The 17,498-nt window shown below is 50.3% G+C and overlaps 1 long non-coding RNA gene across 1 annotated transcript; it reads left to right on the top strand.

Moving 5' to 3' along the window:
* Nucleotides 1–54: 54 nt before the first annotated feature.
* Nucleotides 55–15,599, top strand: LOC138422427 (uncharacterized). The gene is made up of 3 exons (XR_011249867.1): nucleotides 55–192; nucleotides 11,396–11,488; nucleotides 11,718–15,599. It is a non-coding gene; the product is annotated as an uncharacterized lncRNA (long non-coding RNA).
* Nucleotides 15,600–17,498: the final 1,899 nt, after the last annotated feature.

Raw genomic sequence — 17,498 nt, 5'->3', positions numbered from 1 at the left:
CACACTCCCGCCCTATTGGGGAAATTCAATTTTGACTGCCACGCCCCTAGTGGAGGCCCCGCCCTTCGCGGGCCTTGGAAGTAGAGGATTGCAGTCTTGGGGCCACTGCTCTTGCAACCTTGGCTGGTCGAGTGGGCGTCGCTAGGAGGACGCAACTTTGCGCCAAAGTCGGGGAGGGCGCGCGAAGCCGGGGTAAGTGGCCCAGGATCGTACTATTCGCGGAGCCTTCGGCACAGCCTCTCTCCGCCCTCCTCTTTGTTCGCGAGACCCTGTCCCCTCCCTCAGCTCCGCCCCCTCCTAGCTTCAGTGCCCGGGCTTGGCCGCTGCCCCCAGGCTGCTTTCAGGACACCTGGTCCAGGCCACCTCAGAGCAGGGACTAAGTGACCGGCAACACATTGACCCTACGTGGGGGCACCTCAGGGACCGCCTCAGATGGAGTAGGTCAATCACACACCACTTCCCCAGCCCACACACCTTTGCACACACATTCACCTTATCTGTCACTTCTCCCTGCCAAGCTCCTCAGGGTCGGCCTCTTGCAGCGCTGGGATTTTAAACTGGGAACACCAAGTCCAGAATCTCATTCAGTAAATGGAGGAAATTGAGGCCCTGAGAGAGCCGACATGCCCAAGACAACATAAGGAATAAATAAGGGGACCCCAGAGCTCAGACCCCCCCCCCCCCCCCCCCGGGAAATACCACTCAGTCCCTTCTGCTAGAGATCAGGGTCCCTTCCGCAGGTCTCCCTGGAGACCAAAGGGAGTTGGAGCCTGGGAGGTGGCGTCTGGAGTCCTGTCTGTCAAATAATAACAATAATAATATAAACTCATTTATTTTGTACTTGCCATGTACCAGGCATATAATTCCTATGATGAACCCAAGATTACAGTCTCATTTTACAGCTGAGGACAAGTGATAGGTAGTGGAACTGTGATTCATACCGGAACGTTTTGAGTATAGAACCTGTGCTGTTAACCATTGTGATATGGGGTTGTGGGGAAGTGGCTTCAGCCTGTTGCATCAGGAGACTCAGCCCCACTGTCTAGAGCCTCTGTGACCATCCGCCACCACACCTCACCCCCATCTAGACAGAGGGGCAGTATCCACTCTGAGACTCTGTTAAAGACGTCAACTTATTTCACCCCCACATTCTTGAGAGGTGGTCCCATTTTACACATGGGAAAACCCCAGCGCTGAGAGGGAAGAGACTCCTTAAGGTCACATGGGAGGAGGAGCAAACAGAGCCCAATTTGGGCGCTTTAATTCGAGCAAGCCGCATCTACTCTCTCTCTAGTCAAACTAGATGTAATTTTTAAAAATAAACTTTATTTTATTGTTACTATTACTATTTTTTTGGTTACGTGGGTTATGGGATCTTAGTTCCCTTGCTACGAATTAAACCCGGGCACTCTGGCAGTGAGAGCTCAGAATCCCAATCACTGCACCGCCAGGGAATTCCCAACCTAGATGCCCTTTTAATTTTCCAGGACGAGGGTCAGCACCCTCCAAGGTCAACTAGGTCCTATTCAAACCGCGCGCGCCCATTGGAACAGCCCCCTGGGGGCGGGGCACAGGTAGGCCACCTGAGTGGCGGCCGTCTGCTCCAATGAATGGCCGTCTTCGTCCTAGCTCCGCTCCCCACCCCCAGCAGGGAGAAACGGCACGGGTGAGTCTCTGTGTGGACTTTATATGACACTCACGAGCTCACCAGTTCCTGGTAATACTGAAGATAAGCACGGGTCCCGTCCCCCCCATCCCCCGTCAAGCCCTCAGAGCTGGGGTCCTCCTCCGTTCTTACTTGCCTTCCCTTCCCATCTGAAAGGGGCGGGGCGAGATGGCGGTGAAATAAAGATCAAAGGGCGGCCGGTGAAGTCCTGGAGAAGCTTGCAGACACAGTACAGGAAGGAGCAAAACGTCCCAAGAAGAGGACCCTGATGTTTACTGAGCACCTGTTGCATGCCTGACATGGGATTTAGCCGGTTGCAAATTGACCACGGAGCTAGATATGTATTAACCCAAATTCTACAGAAGAGGAAACTAAAGTTCACGGAAGTGAGCCGAACGAACTTCCATTCAGTTCAGCTGAATGGCATTCAGCTGGTAATGCGATTCAGACTTGAGTGGAATTCTGTCCCATGCCAAAGCTTCTTTCGTTTCCCTTGCTGCCTCTAGGATTGAGGAAATCCTGGAAGACTTCTTAGAAGAGGTGATGTTGCAAACTGATCCATGAGGAAGGGTGCAAAGAAATCCATCCCACGGAGAAAAGGGAGAAAGACGTGAAAGGGTATTAGTGGCTAGGGAACAGTGTGAATAAGGCCAGAGGTTTGTAAGTGAGAAGAGGAGGCGAGAAAGGCTGTGGATAGAGCAGGAAATGGGGATGGAAGACCTTCCATTTGTGAAGGGCCCTGAATGCCAGGTGAGTAGGGTGAACACTGGGAGGCCTGGGCTTCAGTTGGTCCATCTATAAAATAAGGGTCTTGGACCAGCTCACTTGTGGCCCTCCCAGAAAGGGTTCAGATTCCTCTAGGTCCAACTCTAGACCAGCAGAGTGGGGAGTGGCTGGAACAGCTCGTGGGCCAAGGGTAATATTTGGCTCCAGTCTCTGAGTCTGAAAATAAATATTTTTACCAAGCTGGCAGTGCCAGATCCCTGCATCTCCCCGGCTTCCCCTCCCCCAATTCGGGGTCCTGCAGAGAAAGCCCAGTCCTGGGGTCAAGAAGCAAGAGGAGTGATGGGTTTTAGACCCGGCTGCAGCCCAGGTAAAATTTTCTTTCCCTTGGAGCCTCAGTTTCCTCATTTGCACAACGGGGTAGTTGTGGCCTGAGCTTTCTAAGCCCTCTCCCTATTGACTAAATAAGATACAATTCCAAGACTTCCAGGGAGACCCCACCTTGGGGATGTGTGCACAAAGGGCTCTAAGTCCAGTCGAGGCCGAGACCGTGGGCCTATTGGAGATCCAGAGGCTGCTGGGCACCAGGAGGAGTGAAGGGGTTAGAGCTGGGTCAGAGTTGGGCCTGCTCTTGAGGTCTCGCTGCCCCATGAGAGTAGGGGGAGAGATGGTATTTGGACTCTAAAAGTGGTAGAAGGGCTTCCTCTGTGGTCCAGCAGCCTTCCAATGCAAGGGGTTGTGGGTTTTGATCCCTGGTCTGGAAGCTAGGATCCCGCATGCCTTGAGGCCAGAAAAACAAAACATAAAACAGAAGCGATATTAAAAAATTAAAAAAAGTTGTAGACAAAGAACCCTCACCTGCTGCTTGGCATGTGGAAGAGGTGCTAAGAGGGTACGGCATGAGAGAACAGAGAGGCAGATGGGACTCTGAGGATTCTGCTGGGGAAAGGCCATATAGGAGAGGCTGGAGCATGGGGGGGGGGGGGTACCTGGAGAAGAAGAACTGGTTCTTTCTGGGGTTGGCTGGACCCAAGGGCTGTGACCGTCTTCCTCCTGAGCAGAACTGGAGGCCGCCAAGGCCATGGCCTGCAGCCCCAGGAGTGGGGCTGGGGATCTGTTTGGCAAACCAGTTTGGCAAGGCTGTCTCCTCCATGATGTCATCCAGCTGTGGTGTTCTGTGTGCGACAGGGTCAGATAAACGTCTGGGCTTGGAGGAGAAGGGGCCCCGGGCCCAGGTGCTGAGGGGCGGGGAAGGAGTGACCCTTCAGTGTAGGAAACCGGGAGACAAGTGAGCCCTGAAGAAGAGAAGCGGGCCTGAGACACCCACTGGGCTGTGATGAACCCCAGAACAGCCTCCCCAACAAAGGAGAGGGTTCTGAATGGGCCAGCCTGGACTTCCTGTGACTTCCGGGAGTTCCCTGATGCCTGGTGTCATCTAGGCTTATCGCAGGGGCCCTGTATAACTGCTGGCCAGTGGGTTGGAACCATGAAAATACATGAGTGGCAGTTTTATTTTTACTACGAGCCTCATGGCTTGAACCCCGTGAGGTAGAGCTCCATCATATACAGAAGAGGAGACAGGCTCGGCGAGGCCAAGCCACACCAGCACCTCACACAGGATTGGAACCCAGAACCCTTGATCTTAACCACGGTACCCTGCCACCTACCACTTGGGATCTCTGCCCACATGGTGCCTTACATATTTTTTAACTGCTTGTGAGCACAGCAGCTGAATCACGGCGTCATAGAATGCTAGATGCCCACCTCGTGGTCTAGGTAGGTAATTAGTCCTAGAGAGGTCAAGGAACAGGCTTCAGGTCACACAACAATTTGGAGGTGGAACTACTCTGTACCCCAGATCCCCACCCTCCCCAAATCCTTGTTTCTCCCTCAAGGCCTGGCACACCCATGCACGAAATAGTAGTTACTAGCACATACTGAGTCCCTATATGTGCCATTCAGTCATTTATCATCACCACAGCCATGAGAGGTATATGCTAAGATTATATCCATTTTACAGATAAAGAAGCTGAGGTTCAGGGACTTCCTTGGTGGTCCAGAGGTTAAGAATCTTCCTTGCAATGCAGGGGACATGTGTTTGATCCCTAGTCAGGAAACTAAGATTCCACCTGCTGTGGAGCAACTAAGCCCGTGCGCCCTAACTCTAGAGAGTCCGTGTGCTACATCGAAGGATTCCACATGACCCAGCGAAGACCCTGCATGTTGCAATTAAGACCTGACACAGCCAAATAAAAGAAATGAATATTAAATAAAAGAAAGAAACTGAGGCTCAGAGAGGGGAAGTCATTTGCCCAAGTTGACACAGCATGTTGGTGGTAGGGCTGGAATTTGAACCAATCCCTTGGTGGACCCAAGAAGCCTCACTGGAGGCACGAAGACCTCTGGACAGGAGGGTGGACGGCCCCTTCGCAGGCTCCCGAGGTAAGCGGTGTCCAATTTATAGTTTCCACACAGGCCTGGCCTCCCCGGGGCGGGCAGAAAAGTGCTGAGGCTGTAGAAATGCTCTGAACCTTCCTAGAGGAGGTGGCCACGGTGGGAGGGAGTGTTTGGTGCAAACCTCAGAGCCAAGTGTAGACGTGGCGGCTGGGGCCGCTGCAGGCGAGGGAAGGCAGGCAGGGTGGGGCCCCAAATCGAACTGGCCTCTCAGCAGCGTTCCAGCCATCCGCCAGCCAGGTCTGGCCCTGCCCGCCCTTCTAGCTCCTCATCTGGATTTGAGATGAGGACGCTGGGCCTAATAAAAGCAGAATGGTAGCAAAGGCAGGGCCTGGAACCACAGCCAGCGGGACGCTAGGATCCCCCATCATCTCATGCTGGCCTGGAACAGGTTTCTGAATATTTAAAATAATAACTGCTTATGAAGTGGACACATGTACCAGGCATTGTGCTAAGGTCAGCCCATGGTAACTCATTTATTCCTCATGATCACCCCAATGAGACAAGACTCTTATTAGCTCTATTTGGTGATAGAGAAACTGAGGCACAGAGAGTTAAGCAACTTGCCCCTGTTGGTTATAACAGTGTCTTACTGTTAAGCACACCCATGTCCATCCCGGGCTCCATGCTAAGCACTTTCCATGTGTTTTCCCATTTGAGGAAAAGGCATGAAGCATCCTAGGCAGATCAGCAGTTATTTAGATGATGAAAAAAAATGAGATCCAGAGAGAAAAGCGACTTGCCTGAGGTCACATGGCTGCAAGGGGCCACTCAGACCCAGGACGCTAATACTAGAGAGAGTAAGACCTTGGCTTCTGGAATTAAGCCAGACCTAAGTACGCTGGTGACATCACGGATCCTTAGCTGTGTGGCCTCGGCAAGTCACATCACCTGCCTGAGCTTCTGTTTTCTCCTCTGTAAAATGGGGGTTTGGTTGACATGATACTAACACCACCTGCCAGCTATTAAGCCCAGCTTGGGAATAGTAGGTCATTTACGTCACCCGTTTAGTTTGTGCATTGCTGGGCTGTGCTTAGTCGCTCAGCTGTGTCCTACTCTTTGTGACCCCAAGGACTCTAGCCTGTCAGGCTCCTCTGTCCATGGGGAGTCTCCAGGCAAGAATACTGGAGTGGGTTGCCATGCCCCCCTCCAGGGGATCTTCCCAACCCAGGGATCGAACCCAGGTCTCCCGCATTGCAGGCTGATTCTTTACCATCTGAGCCAGTAGGGAAGCCCAAGAATACTGGAGTGGGTAGCCTATCCCTTCTCCAGGGGAACTTCCCGACCCAGGGATCAAACCAGGGTCTCCTGCATTGCAGGTGGGTTCTTTACAAGCTGAACTACCAAAGAAGCCACTAGTTTGTGCATACCCTCATTCAGTTCTCACAACAGCACCCTGTGGTTTGTAGCTTCTCATTCAAAGCATGGTCAGCAACTTTGGCATCTCCTAGGAGCTTGTTGGAAATGCAGAATCTCAGGCCTCGCCCCAGACCACTGAATCAGGATCTGTATTTTAACATGACTCTCAGGGGGGTTCATGACCACAGGAATCAACTGGGTGATGAGGGTGGGGAGGTGTCCCTTACACCTGAATGTCCCTAGAAGAGCGGCTGCCTCCGTGATCTCCAGGAGAAAGATGTTCCCCAGGGTCCACTGAGAAGAGGTCAGTGAAATCAGCAGTCTTGGGCTGCTGTTACCGATTCTTGCTTAGGTGCTGGCTGGGGAGGGGTCAGCCCACAGCAGACTGCTCCTCACGTAGCCAATGGGCTTGGGAAATCTGGCTTGTGACCTGCCAGGGAGGAAACTACTCAGGACTCTGGAGGGAATCTACTATACGCTGCTGGATTCCTACTTAAGGGACATTTAAAAAAAATTTTCTTCTAAGGTTTTTTTTTTTTAATGTGGACCACTTTTACAATCTGTATTGAATTTGTTACGATATTGCTTGTTTTATGTTTTGGTTTTTTGGCCTCAAGGCAACTGGGATCCTAGATCCCTGATCAGGGATTGAACTCGAACCCCCTGCATTGGAAGGCAAAGTCTTAACCACTGGACGACCACGGAAGTCTAGGGGACTCTATTTTGAAAGGTTCATCTGCTTGGCTGAAGGAAGGCAGAGGGTGGCCTGGGCGGATGTTGGAGCTGGGACCTTCACTCCACCTGCTCCGATCCAGGCAAGCAGTTCCTAAAAAGCTGCCCTCAGGGCCTGAACTGGGACCAGCCATATTCACTCGGCCCTGCAGGAGTTCCAAAGCACTTTCACCCTTTATCGTTTTTGATCTTCATAACAATCTTATACAAATATGTAAACAAACAAAAAGAACAAAACCACCAGTCAAGCATGGAAGTTTCTTGCCTTTAAAGAAGGGTGAAGTGCAATCCCAGGAGTGTTGCTACTTGTACCTCCTTCTTAGTTTGTTAAAATCCTGTTCTCAAATTAAAGGTGCTGTTGGATCAAGAGGCTGTGTCAGGGGTGAGTCCATTCTTGCACATTATAAAGCTGTTCATTTAAAACATGCCTGTGTAGATTTCTCAGTAAGACACAAGTATCCACGCAGGCTTATTCAATACTCTCTGGAGCTCAAGAGTTTCCCTTTAAGGGCCGGAGCACTACTGGAGGAAGCCAATTCGTCCATCTCCCATTGCTGCCATTGGAGAAGGGATCTCCTGCCTGCCACCCGCAGGTCCCAAGCATTACTCAGTACCACGAGGCAGCTCCCCAAATTGCAGACAGACGCTCTAGGAAGAAACTGTCAGTCTCTGCAACGCTTGCCTTGTGTCTCCAAAACTTATTAAGTGACATCATAAGGCCTGGCAAATAGGATGAGGGAGTCTGACCAGTGAGGACAGACAGAAGCCTGCAGGCACAGATGCAAAAGGGTGTTGAAAGAGTTTGTCGCTCAGTCGTGTCCAGCTTTTTGCGACCCCATGGACTGTAGCCCACCAGGCTTCTCCATCCCTGGAATTCTCCAGGCAAGAAATACTGGAGTCAGTATCCATTTCCTTCTCCAGGGGATCTTTCCTACCCAAAGACTGAACCCAGGTCTCTTGCATTTTGGGCAGAGTGTTTATCATCTGAGTCACCAGGGAAACCTCCAAGCAGAACAGGAATGGAGACTGCCAGGAGGCAGAGATGAGGACAGTGCTGAGTGCTTTGAAGAGAGAATGAAAAACCCTAGTTAGCTTTACAGAACACGTTCATAAGCAGGGTCCTCCTCCAGCCTCAGCAGCCTTGAGTGGCAAAATGTAATCACACCCAATTCACAAATGAGGATCCTAAGGTCCTGCAAGGTCACTGAGCTACACTTAACTGAGCCATGTATCTTAGACCTGTGCTTGTACATGAGTGAATAGTTGGTGTTTGTTGAATAAAAGTGGAAAGTGTGCCTTACATAGCACCTTTAAAAAGAACTGTAGGGATTCCCTTGGCAGTCCAGTGCCCACTGCAGGGGGCACAAAGATTCCACATGCTATGCACTGCGGCCAAAAAATAAAAAGAGTTGTAAATGATGAGAACTTTACATTTTTAGATAGTCTTAAGTATCTTCCCACCAGAAACTAATTACAAAGATACCCTTTACCATAGAGAAACTTCCTTAAAACAAGTGATATATATATATATATCAGTTATAAAAAAGAACAAAATTTTCTCATTTTCAGGAACATGGATGGACTTGGAAGTCAATACACTAAGTGAAATAAGTCCAGCAAAGTTTAATACTGTATGATGTTATGCGTATGTGGAATGTAAAAAACATAATGGGGCTTCCCTGGTGGCTCAGACAGTAAAGAGTCTGCCTGCACTGCAGGAGATCCGGGTTTGATCCCCAGGTTGGGAAGATCCCCTGGAGAAAGAAATGGCAACACACTCCAGTATCCTTGGCTGGAAAATTCAACGGACTGAGGAACCTGGTGGGCTACAATCCATGGGGTCACCAAAAATAAAGAAGCAGACTCACAGATACAGAGAGCAAACTAGGGGGTACTAGTTGGGGGACAACGTAGGAATGGGCGGTATTGGGTGTAAGACAGGCTTTTGAGGATGGATTGTAGAAGACACAGAGAATACAGCTAAAGTTTTGTAATAATTATAAATGTAACATTTACAATTGTATAAAACATTTTTTTAAATTAGATAAACTATAAAAATCTTGACAAAGTGACCCATTAATAGATAGCTCCTTTGGATGACACCTTCTCTACCAGTGCTCATTTTTCTCTTCTAATTTGAGAGAATATTTCAAATCTCTGTATATTCCAGATTATTCTCACCTCGAAAGCCACCTCTCCCAAGAAGCTCTATATAATCTCTACCGCTAGAAGTTCCGTCTTCCTCCCTTGATATCCCACGACCCTTACTGGCACCTCTCTTAAGGCACTTACCACCTCGTGGTGGACATCTATGGTATGGTCCGCCCAGCCCCGCTGTCCAGCTCTTTTTCCTCTCTCCCTGACTCCAACCATGACGTTCTTACTGGGAGCCACCATGTTGTTACAGATCACACTCCAAGTGATACTTGATTGGTCTAGCAGGTAGACGTCTGACTCTGCTGGGCCAATCGGACACTTAGTTCCAGAGGGGGACTGGCACTGAGTCCCTCCCCAACTGGAACTGAGAAGTTCATTGGTCTGTTCCTGGCTCCTAGAGCCTTGAGATAGGAAATATGGAAGCCATTGGCTATCGTGTTTTCTGACACATGGAGGAACTCTGTCTGCAACTAGAGAGAGAAGATGGCTAACACAGCAAAAGAAGGAGGGAGAGAGAGCTGGTTCCATCTGGCTTTTTTTGCTTGGATTTGTGTGTTTTTGTTTGTTTAAGTAGCAGATTAATTTCTCACAATTTTGGAGACTGGGAAGTCTGAGATCAGGCTGCTAGCATGGCTGAGTTTTGATGAAGGCCTATTTCTTGGATTGAGACAGCAGCGTTCTGACTGTATTCTTACTTGGTAAGACCAAAGAGAGGACTCTGATTCTATCTGCTCTTGAAGCTTTCCATCTTTTCCAGGAATAGTTGATTGGTTGGTTGGCCCTGCTGTCTACTAGGTAACTCTCAGAATCCAATCTTCTGATAAAATCCCCTTCCAATTAATCTTTATTAAGGTAGCCAGCATAGTTTCCTGTGGCTTTCAATCGTAGTATAACTACTCTGAGTTATTTACATAAATGTTTGCTCTCTCCCACTCATCTGGGGATTGCCAAATGTCCATCTTAGATACAGTTCTGCCTGGCCTGCAGCTAGTGAGAGAACTAGGACAGTTACGTACAAAGATAATCTTCAAAAATTACTAAATTCTGAGATTAGTCCTTTTTAAATTTTATGGTGACAGAAAGTAATGCTTTATTTTACCTTTTCTTTAATGTTCTTTGACAAATAACAAAGTGTTGGCAACTGTGTGCCTCTTTCAGGGATGTGAAATCCCAGAGTCTGGGGAACGCCATCCAGGTATTGATTCCTTTGGCAGGGCCCTTGCCTGGCTCCTCCCGAAGCTCCTGGCATAGCACAGGGTCGGAGATGCCTCCAGAAATGAGTGAGATGAGCTAATGGGTTTAGAGAGCAGTCCTGGTCTCCTGCCTGTGACGAGATGATCTGATTTCAAACTATTACAGGTTGCTCGTTCTATTCTTTTATGATTTTTCAAAGGAAGCTTCATTTTTTAAAATTTATGGATTCATTTCATTTCGGGCTGTGCTGAGTCTTCTTGGCTGTGCGGGCTTTTCCCCTGTTGCGGCAGGCAGGGGCTACTCCCTAGCTGCAGTGCATGGGCGTCTCACTGCAGTGGTTTCTTGCGGAGCTTGGGCTCTAGGCGCCTGGCCTGCAGTAGTTGTAGCACGTGGGCTCAGCAGTTGTGGCACACCGGCTTAGTTACTCCAAGGCACAAGGGATCTTCTTGGACCAGGGATCGAACCTGTGTCTTCTGCATTGTCAGGCAGATTCTTTACCGCTGAGCCACCAGGGAAGCCCCCCTCCCCACCCCAGTTTCTTTATATATTTGCATAATGCCTCACTAGACTTGCCTGACTTTTCCTTTTAAGTGGACATCAGATCATTTTCCCCATTATCCTAATTGTCAAGGAGTGGCGTGGCTAGGAGGAAAGCTCACAACGAGCTCACTGTGGTGGGAGAGAACACTGGAATGGGATTCAGATGGCACTGTAGTCCAACCCTGTGTTCCGCTCCGGCTGGTTGCAAGGTCTTAGGCAACCTGCTTCATTTCTGTGAGCCTCGGCGTCCCCATCTGTGAAACGGGAATGATGTCTAGCCTACCTTCTGTACAGGACTGATAGGGGCTGAGTAAGCCCCTGGCAGCAATTTGGGAATTGGACGTGGAGGAAACAGGTACCGAGCATTGTTTTACAGGAGCTGTGGGGGCACTGGGTAGGGAAATGATGAAGAAATAGAAATGGAATTCAGGGGCGTGCAGGGGAGTGGCAAAGGGCTTCTAGCTAGTCCTGGCTCTGTCTGTTAGTTGCATGTGACCTCAGCTCTCTGTGCCTCAGTTTCTTTATCTGGTCCCACTGTCAGGAAGTAACTCTTCCTGATCCTTCACACAGGGCATCGAAGTATGCGGACAGCTAGTTGGAGAGAGAGGAGCACTCCGAGGGGTGGAGTCTGCATGAGGAAGGCTTGCAGTTAGGAATTACTGGGTAAGAAATACTGGTCTCACGTGTTTTGTTTCATGGGGACAATCATAAGATTGGTTTGGCCAAAACGCTTGGTTATGGAAAACTCGAACAAACTTTTGTGGCCAGCCTGATACTTCTCTATCGTGATGAGAATTAAACAAGGTAACACAGGCAGAGCACTTAGCACTGGCTGGCACATTGCAGACTCGGTGATGATGCTTGTCCTTGCTGCTCTTGTTTTATTTCACAGGTGAGGAAAATGGAGCCTCTGAGAAGGTGTTGCGGCCAGCCCAGGCACACAGCCGTCAGTGGTCGAGCAGGATTTGAATCCACGTCTTCCTGACTCTGAGGCCAGGCTCTGAACCACTGTGTTCCAGTCACCCCATTGTGGGGCCTCTACTCCAGACCCCAGCTGCCGGCCTGACTCAGCAACTGTGGGTGGCCTCGCTCCAGTGCGTGGGCAGCAGAGCCAGTGAGAAGCCTCCCGGTTCCTTGAAAACCAAATATGGCCAGAGCAGGCCCTCGGAGGTCCGACCCCCAGGCTGGGCCTGCTCCCGCCTGCTCCTCTGTGCTGTGGGGCCCTGCTCGCTGCGCAGCCTCCTGGCTCTGCCCCAGAGGACTCTGGGAGAGTAGAGGCCCATCCAGATCCCCCTCTTTATAGGATCTTGTTGAGCAGGTTACTGAAGGAGAACACGCGAGACCGTGTCTCTTCTGTGCTGTGGTGCTTCCCAGCTCCAAGCCTTTGCTCACACAGTCCTCTCCGCCCAGACTTCCTCTCCCTCTCTAGCCAGCTCTTATGCTTTCTTTGGTGCCCAGCGTGAGCTGTCAGGACCTGTGTGACCTGGAGTAAATCTCTCATCCTCTCCATCCATCCGTCAATCCATTCACCCATCCTTCCATCCAGTGGGCACTTACCAGGTGCCAAGCACTTTGACATATCGCTCCTTCCAGACTAGAAGCTCCTTGAGAGTTGCAGACCAGAGGTAGAAGATAATTGTTTAGCTCATATCCATGGGCCAAGTCTTGTCCGTACCATAGTCCTGGTGAGGCTCTTATCACGATCACCCCCTCTTCACAGTTGGAAAGACTGTACTCAGACAGTTTAGTTCAGTCGCTCAGTCGTGTCCGACATTTGCGACCCCACGGACGGCAGCACGCCAGGCCTCCCTGTCCATCACCAACTCCTGGAGCGTACTCAAACTCATGTCCATTGGGTCAGTGATGCCATCCAGCCACCTCATCCTCTGTCGTCCCCTTCTCTTGCCTTCAATCTTTCCCAGCGTCAAGGTCTTTTCCAATGAGTCAGTTCTTCCCATAAGGTGGCCGAAGTATCAGAGCTCCAGCTTCAGCATCAGTCCTTTCAATGACTATTCAGAACTGATTCCTTTAAGAATGACAGGACTCCTTGCCGTCCAAGGGACTCTCAAGCGTCTTCTCTGACACTGTACTCAGACAGTGGATGTCCAAAGGACTCAGCAGAGGGGACTTGCCTGGTGGTCCAGTGGTTAAGAATCTGCCTTGCAATGCAGGGGACGAGGGTTCAATCCCTGATTGGGGAACTAAGATCCCACATGCTGAGGAACCAAAAGCCCACAGGCTACAACTAGAGAATCTATACGCTGCCATGGAAGATCCCATGTGCCAAAACTAAGACTCAACACAGCTGCGTAAATAAATAAATAGGTATTTAAAACAAATACACCCCCCCACCCCAGACTCAACAGAGATGAGTAGAGGTGAGGCTCGAACCCTGACCTGTTGGACTCTGGAGGCCAGATTCGTGGCCACTAGGCAGTGCTGCCCACTCCCCGTGGAGGGCTGGAGGCGGTGAGAGCTGGGTTCTGGGGAAGGGCTGGGACCACTTCTCTCTCAGCTCCTGGCTCTCGAGTAGTCTCCTTAATCCAGCGCCTTTCCGGTCTGGAGGCAGCTGTTCCTCACTTGCCTTCCCTGCTCAGCTCCTGTGACCAGAGGTGGTCTGACGCTTGCCAGGGTGGCTGGGGGATGATTAATTTTTTTCCCTTGCCTCCCCCTGACTGAGACGTTGAGAATGCCTATCCCATCTCAGCTTTCCAGGTGGTGCTAGTGGTAAAGAACCCACCTGCCAATGAAGGAGTCATAAGATGCTGGTTCGATCCCTGGGTTGGGAAGGTCCCCTGAAGGAGGGCATGGCAACCCACTCCAGTATTCTTGCCTGGAGAATCCCATGAACAGAGGAGTCTGGCAGGCTACAGTCCATAGGGTCACAAAGAGTTGGACAAGACTGAAGTGACTTAGCATGCATAGCGTGCACGTCCCATCTCAGAGCCTACAAAGTCCTTTTCAAGATCACCAGTGTTTCACCTCAGCCCTGCAGGGGAGGCAGGGCAGGGAGGCCCTTCCTCATAGTTCCGCTGGGGGAACTATGGCCCGGGCACATCAGGAGGCGGCCCGGCTGTGCCTGCAATCTTTTGCTTCAAGGAATAGAGTGTGGAATTGTCTGCTCGATCTTTCCTGAAGCCCTGGTCTGAGGTACTTAAGAGTCTGACAGAGATTCCAGCTCTGCTACCCACTAGCTGTGCAGCCTTGTGGGAGTCGCTTCACCTCTCTGAGCTTCAGTCTCCTCCTCTGAAACACGGGAGCAGTGCATCTTGGCATGCACGCATGCTCGTACCCATTGGAGAGAGGCTGGGAGGCTGAAGTGAACTAATGCTCGCGAAGCACGTAGCCTGGAACATAGTGGGTGCTCAGACAATGAGGTTATTATTGTTCTAAGTGCATAACATGGACTGTCAGATCAGGAGGCTCATCCAGGCCAAGGGTAATAGTCCCTAACATTCCTTTATCATTGCTGTGTACCAGACTCGTTCATCAGAACAACATCCCTATAATTCAGTGCTTCAAGGAACGGAGTGTGAATTGTCTGCTGGATCTTTCCTGAGGCCATGATATGAAATACTTAAGAGTCTGACAGATCCCAGCTCTGCTACCCAACCAGCTCTGCAGCCTTGTGGGAGTCACTTCACTCTCTGAACCTCAGTCTCTTCCTCTGAAATATGGGGGCAGTGCTAGCAGCCATCTGAAAGAGGTCGGGAAGATGAACTAATGAACTAATTTTACAGATGGGGTAACTGAGGCTCAGAGAGGGAAAATGACTCGCCCTAACTCCCTGCCCAGTGAGGGGAAGAGCCTGGGCGTTTACTCAAGTCCATGTCGACAACATCAGCTGGGATCCACTGTGCTGGATTCTTCATCTCCCTCACGCTAAGGCCCAGAAAGGGAAAGAGAGTTACTCAGGGCCCCACAGCAGTTGAGAGTGGGTCAGACCACATTACAGAGGACTTTTCCATTCTGGCAGCTCCACATGGATCTGGATAGTTCTCCAGCCCTAGGGCTAAAAATAATACATTCACAGTCCTCAGAACTCAGGTCTGAGGGTCTCATCCACAATCTCAGGTTGCCCCCCAGATCCCATCTTCCCCAGACACCCCATCATTATCCCTTCCCCACCACAAGCTTTCCACATGGACCGCCCCCCCACCTTTGAAAAAAAACAGCTGCAACTTTGGCCAAAGAAAACTCATTGATGCCCACAAACCAGCCAGCCAGGGAGGAGGCTGCCCTGGAATGTTGGAGGGGGGTCATCAAGCTGTTTGTGAGCTGGCCAGCCGGGAAATAAGAGCAGCTACCATTTTTGGGGAAAGCCATAACTCCATCTATGGGAAAGGATCCAGGGCAGGCCAGTTCAGAGGGTCCGGCCTCAGTTTCCCCTTCATCACCACCATGGCATTTATGGGGTCTGAATAACTTCAGCCATTGATTCAGCAAATATCGGTTGGGTGCCTGCTATGTGCCAGGCACTGAGCTGGCTGCTTGAGGGCACAGTGGGGTGAGAGCTAAGCCCTATCCTCCAGGACTGACTTTCCAGCAGAAGGCAATCTCTCGGTAACTTTCTCAAAGAACCAGAGCCTGGTGGTCCAGGCCCACAATGCTAGATCAATACTCTTGGGTCTGGATGGGTTTCAGAATTCAGAAATTTGAGGGATCTTAAATGGTGATTGGGTGGGGTCTGGGCCCACTCATTCCAATCAAACATACAGATATTGCTGTAGTGAGAAGTGTGAGCATTGATAAATAAAAGTTCTACCCAGCTTCAGTCCGTTTGGGTCAGATTTTGCCTCCAAATGAGTTTTCTCGGAGTCTACAGAAAAGCTCTTGGTTGTCTAGGTGCTCTGGACTATGGTGTGGAAGATAGGTGTTAAGGACCTGATTCCTCTCCCCATTATACAGATGAGAAAACTGAGACACGGGGCAGAGGAATCACAGGCCCAAGTTCCTGGAGCAAGCGAATGGTAGGTGGGAGTGCCGGTCTCAGTGACTCTAAATTTAGAGCTTGCCACCGCCAGGGACCCTGGCTGGGAGAGAAGCAGGGACGGAGGAGAGAAGTTTCCTTGGCTCAGCCTCCATGGCCCAGCAGCCAGTTCTGCCAGGAAGGAGTTAAGCCCCACCTGGGCCTCAGCCAGGCCTCTGCACCACGTCTCCTCGCAGGGCCTGCCTGTCTGGGGCCTGTTTACCAGGCTGCGCTTGCATCACCGGCTTCGACGTGCAGTGCAAACACACTCACATTCTTGGGTCATGAGAAATGCACAGTTGCGGTGACATCATGCCCAGAGAGGAGGTTTTTGCCAGCCTTCTGCTGCCCACAGTCAGAGCTGTTTAATTAGCACTCTTAACTGGAACTCTTGTCTTCCTATAAAAACCAACTGGAGGAACTCTCATGGGTGGAGATGATGGGGGTTGGAGTGTGTGTGTGTGTTTTAAGGGATAAAAATAGCCCATCTGGGACTCCTTTTGGGGTATTTGTAAGTATTAACGCATCACTGTTTATATTAAATCTATGTCACTCGGACATTTTCGTCTGAATCTGGCTTGGAGATGGGACCGGAGAAACCACCCATGTCCTTTTGTTCCCCCTAGTTTTTCCTTTTGGGGGAGACACGTAGGCCAAGTGAAAGGGCCCTTGGAGACCATTCAGACCAACCTTTCATTATGCAGCCAAGGAAAGGGAGGCCCAGAGAAGGCAGGCCTTCCCTGAGGTCACACGGCAAGTGTCCATGTCCCCACCCTGTGCACACATTTTGCAGCACTGCCCTCACCTCCCCAGCTTTGGTTTTGTGAGTTGGCTTTTCAGGGTGTTGAGAAGAGAGGTGCTTCTGGCTAGAAGCTTCTAGGTGTGTTTGAGATTAGAGTGGAGGTGATGGTGGTGGTGGTGGGAACAGAGAAGAGTGATTGGGACACAGGAGACCTCAACCTCACCCACCTGCCTCCCCAACAAAACCTCATCCAGGCTTGGAAATGTCTGTTTCTCTCCCTAGACGGTCCCAGTCTCCTTTTGCCCAAGAAATACTCTCATTGGCCTCCTTTTCCTGACTATTGAAGACTTATTTCCCACAGAGGGGGTGCTAGAGTTTTAGCAGATGAAAATAGAAGACACTCAGTTAAGTCTGACGTTCAGACATACAAAAAGTAGTGTTTTCATACAAAGATGTCTCGTGCGGTTTTTTTTTTTTTTTTTTTTTTTTTTGCTATACTGCATGACTTGTGGAAACTTAGTTCCCCAACTAGGGATTGAACTTGTACCCTTGGCAGTGACAGCAGGGAGTCCTATTCCAGGGAATTCCCTGTCTCATGCATACTGAGACAGAGAGTTATCTGGCAGCCCTACTCTCTTTCATCCTTGTCATCATGACTGTGGCTGACACTCTCAACCATCTTCCCATCAGCTTCCTTCTCCTTCCTCATTAACTGAGCCCTATTTTGTCTAAAGCCGCGTTGTGTCCCAGGCGATGAATCATATGCATAGAAGCTAGTCCTGACAACTCCGGTCTCCTTTACTTTCCCAAATTCCCCTGCAGTCAAGGATGATCTGGTGACTGCAAGTTTCTTGACACCTTCCTTTTCAAAAAGAAGAAGCTCACTCCCTCTCCTTGAATATAGGCTGGACTTCCTGACTCATTTCAAAGAGTGACTTCCAAGGCTAGGTCACAAAAACCAC

Source organism: Ovis canadensis, chromosome 17 (genome assembly GCF_042477335.2).
Source record: "Ovis canadensis isolate MfBH-ARS-UI-01 breed Bighorn chromosome 17, ARS-UI_OviCan_v2, whole genome shotgun sequence".
NCBI classification, from domain to species: domain Eukaryota; kingdom Metazoa; phylum Chordata; class Mammalia; order Artiodactyla; family Bovidae; genus Ovis; species Ovis canadensis.
Note: the sequence above shows the minus strand (reverse complement) of the source record. Positions and strands in the feature narration are given on the sequence as shown.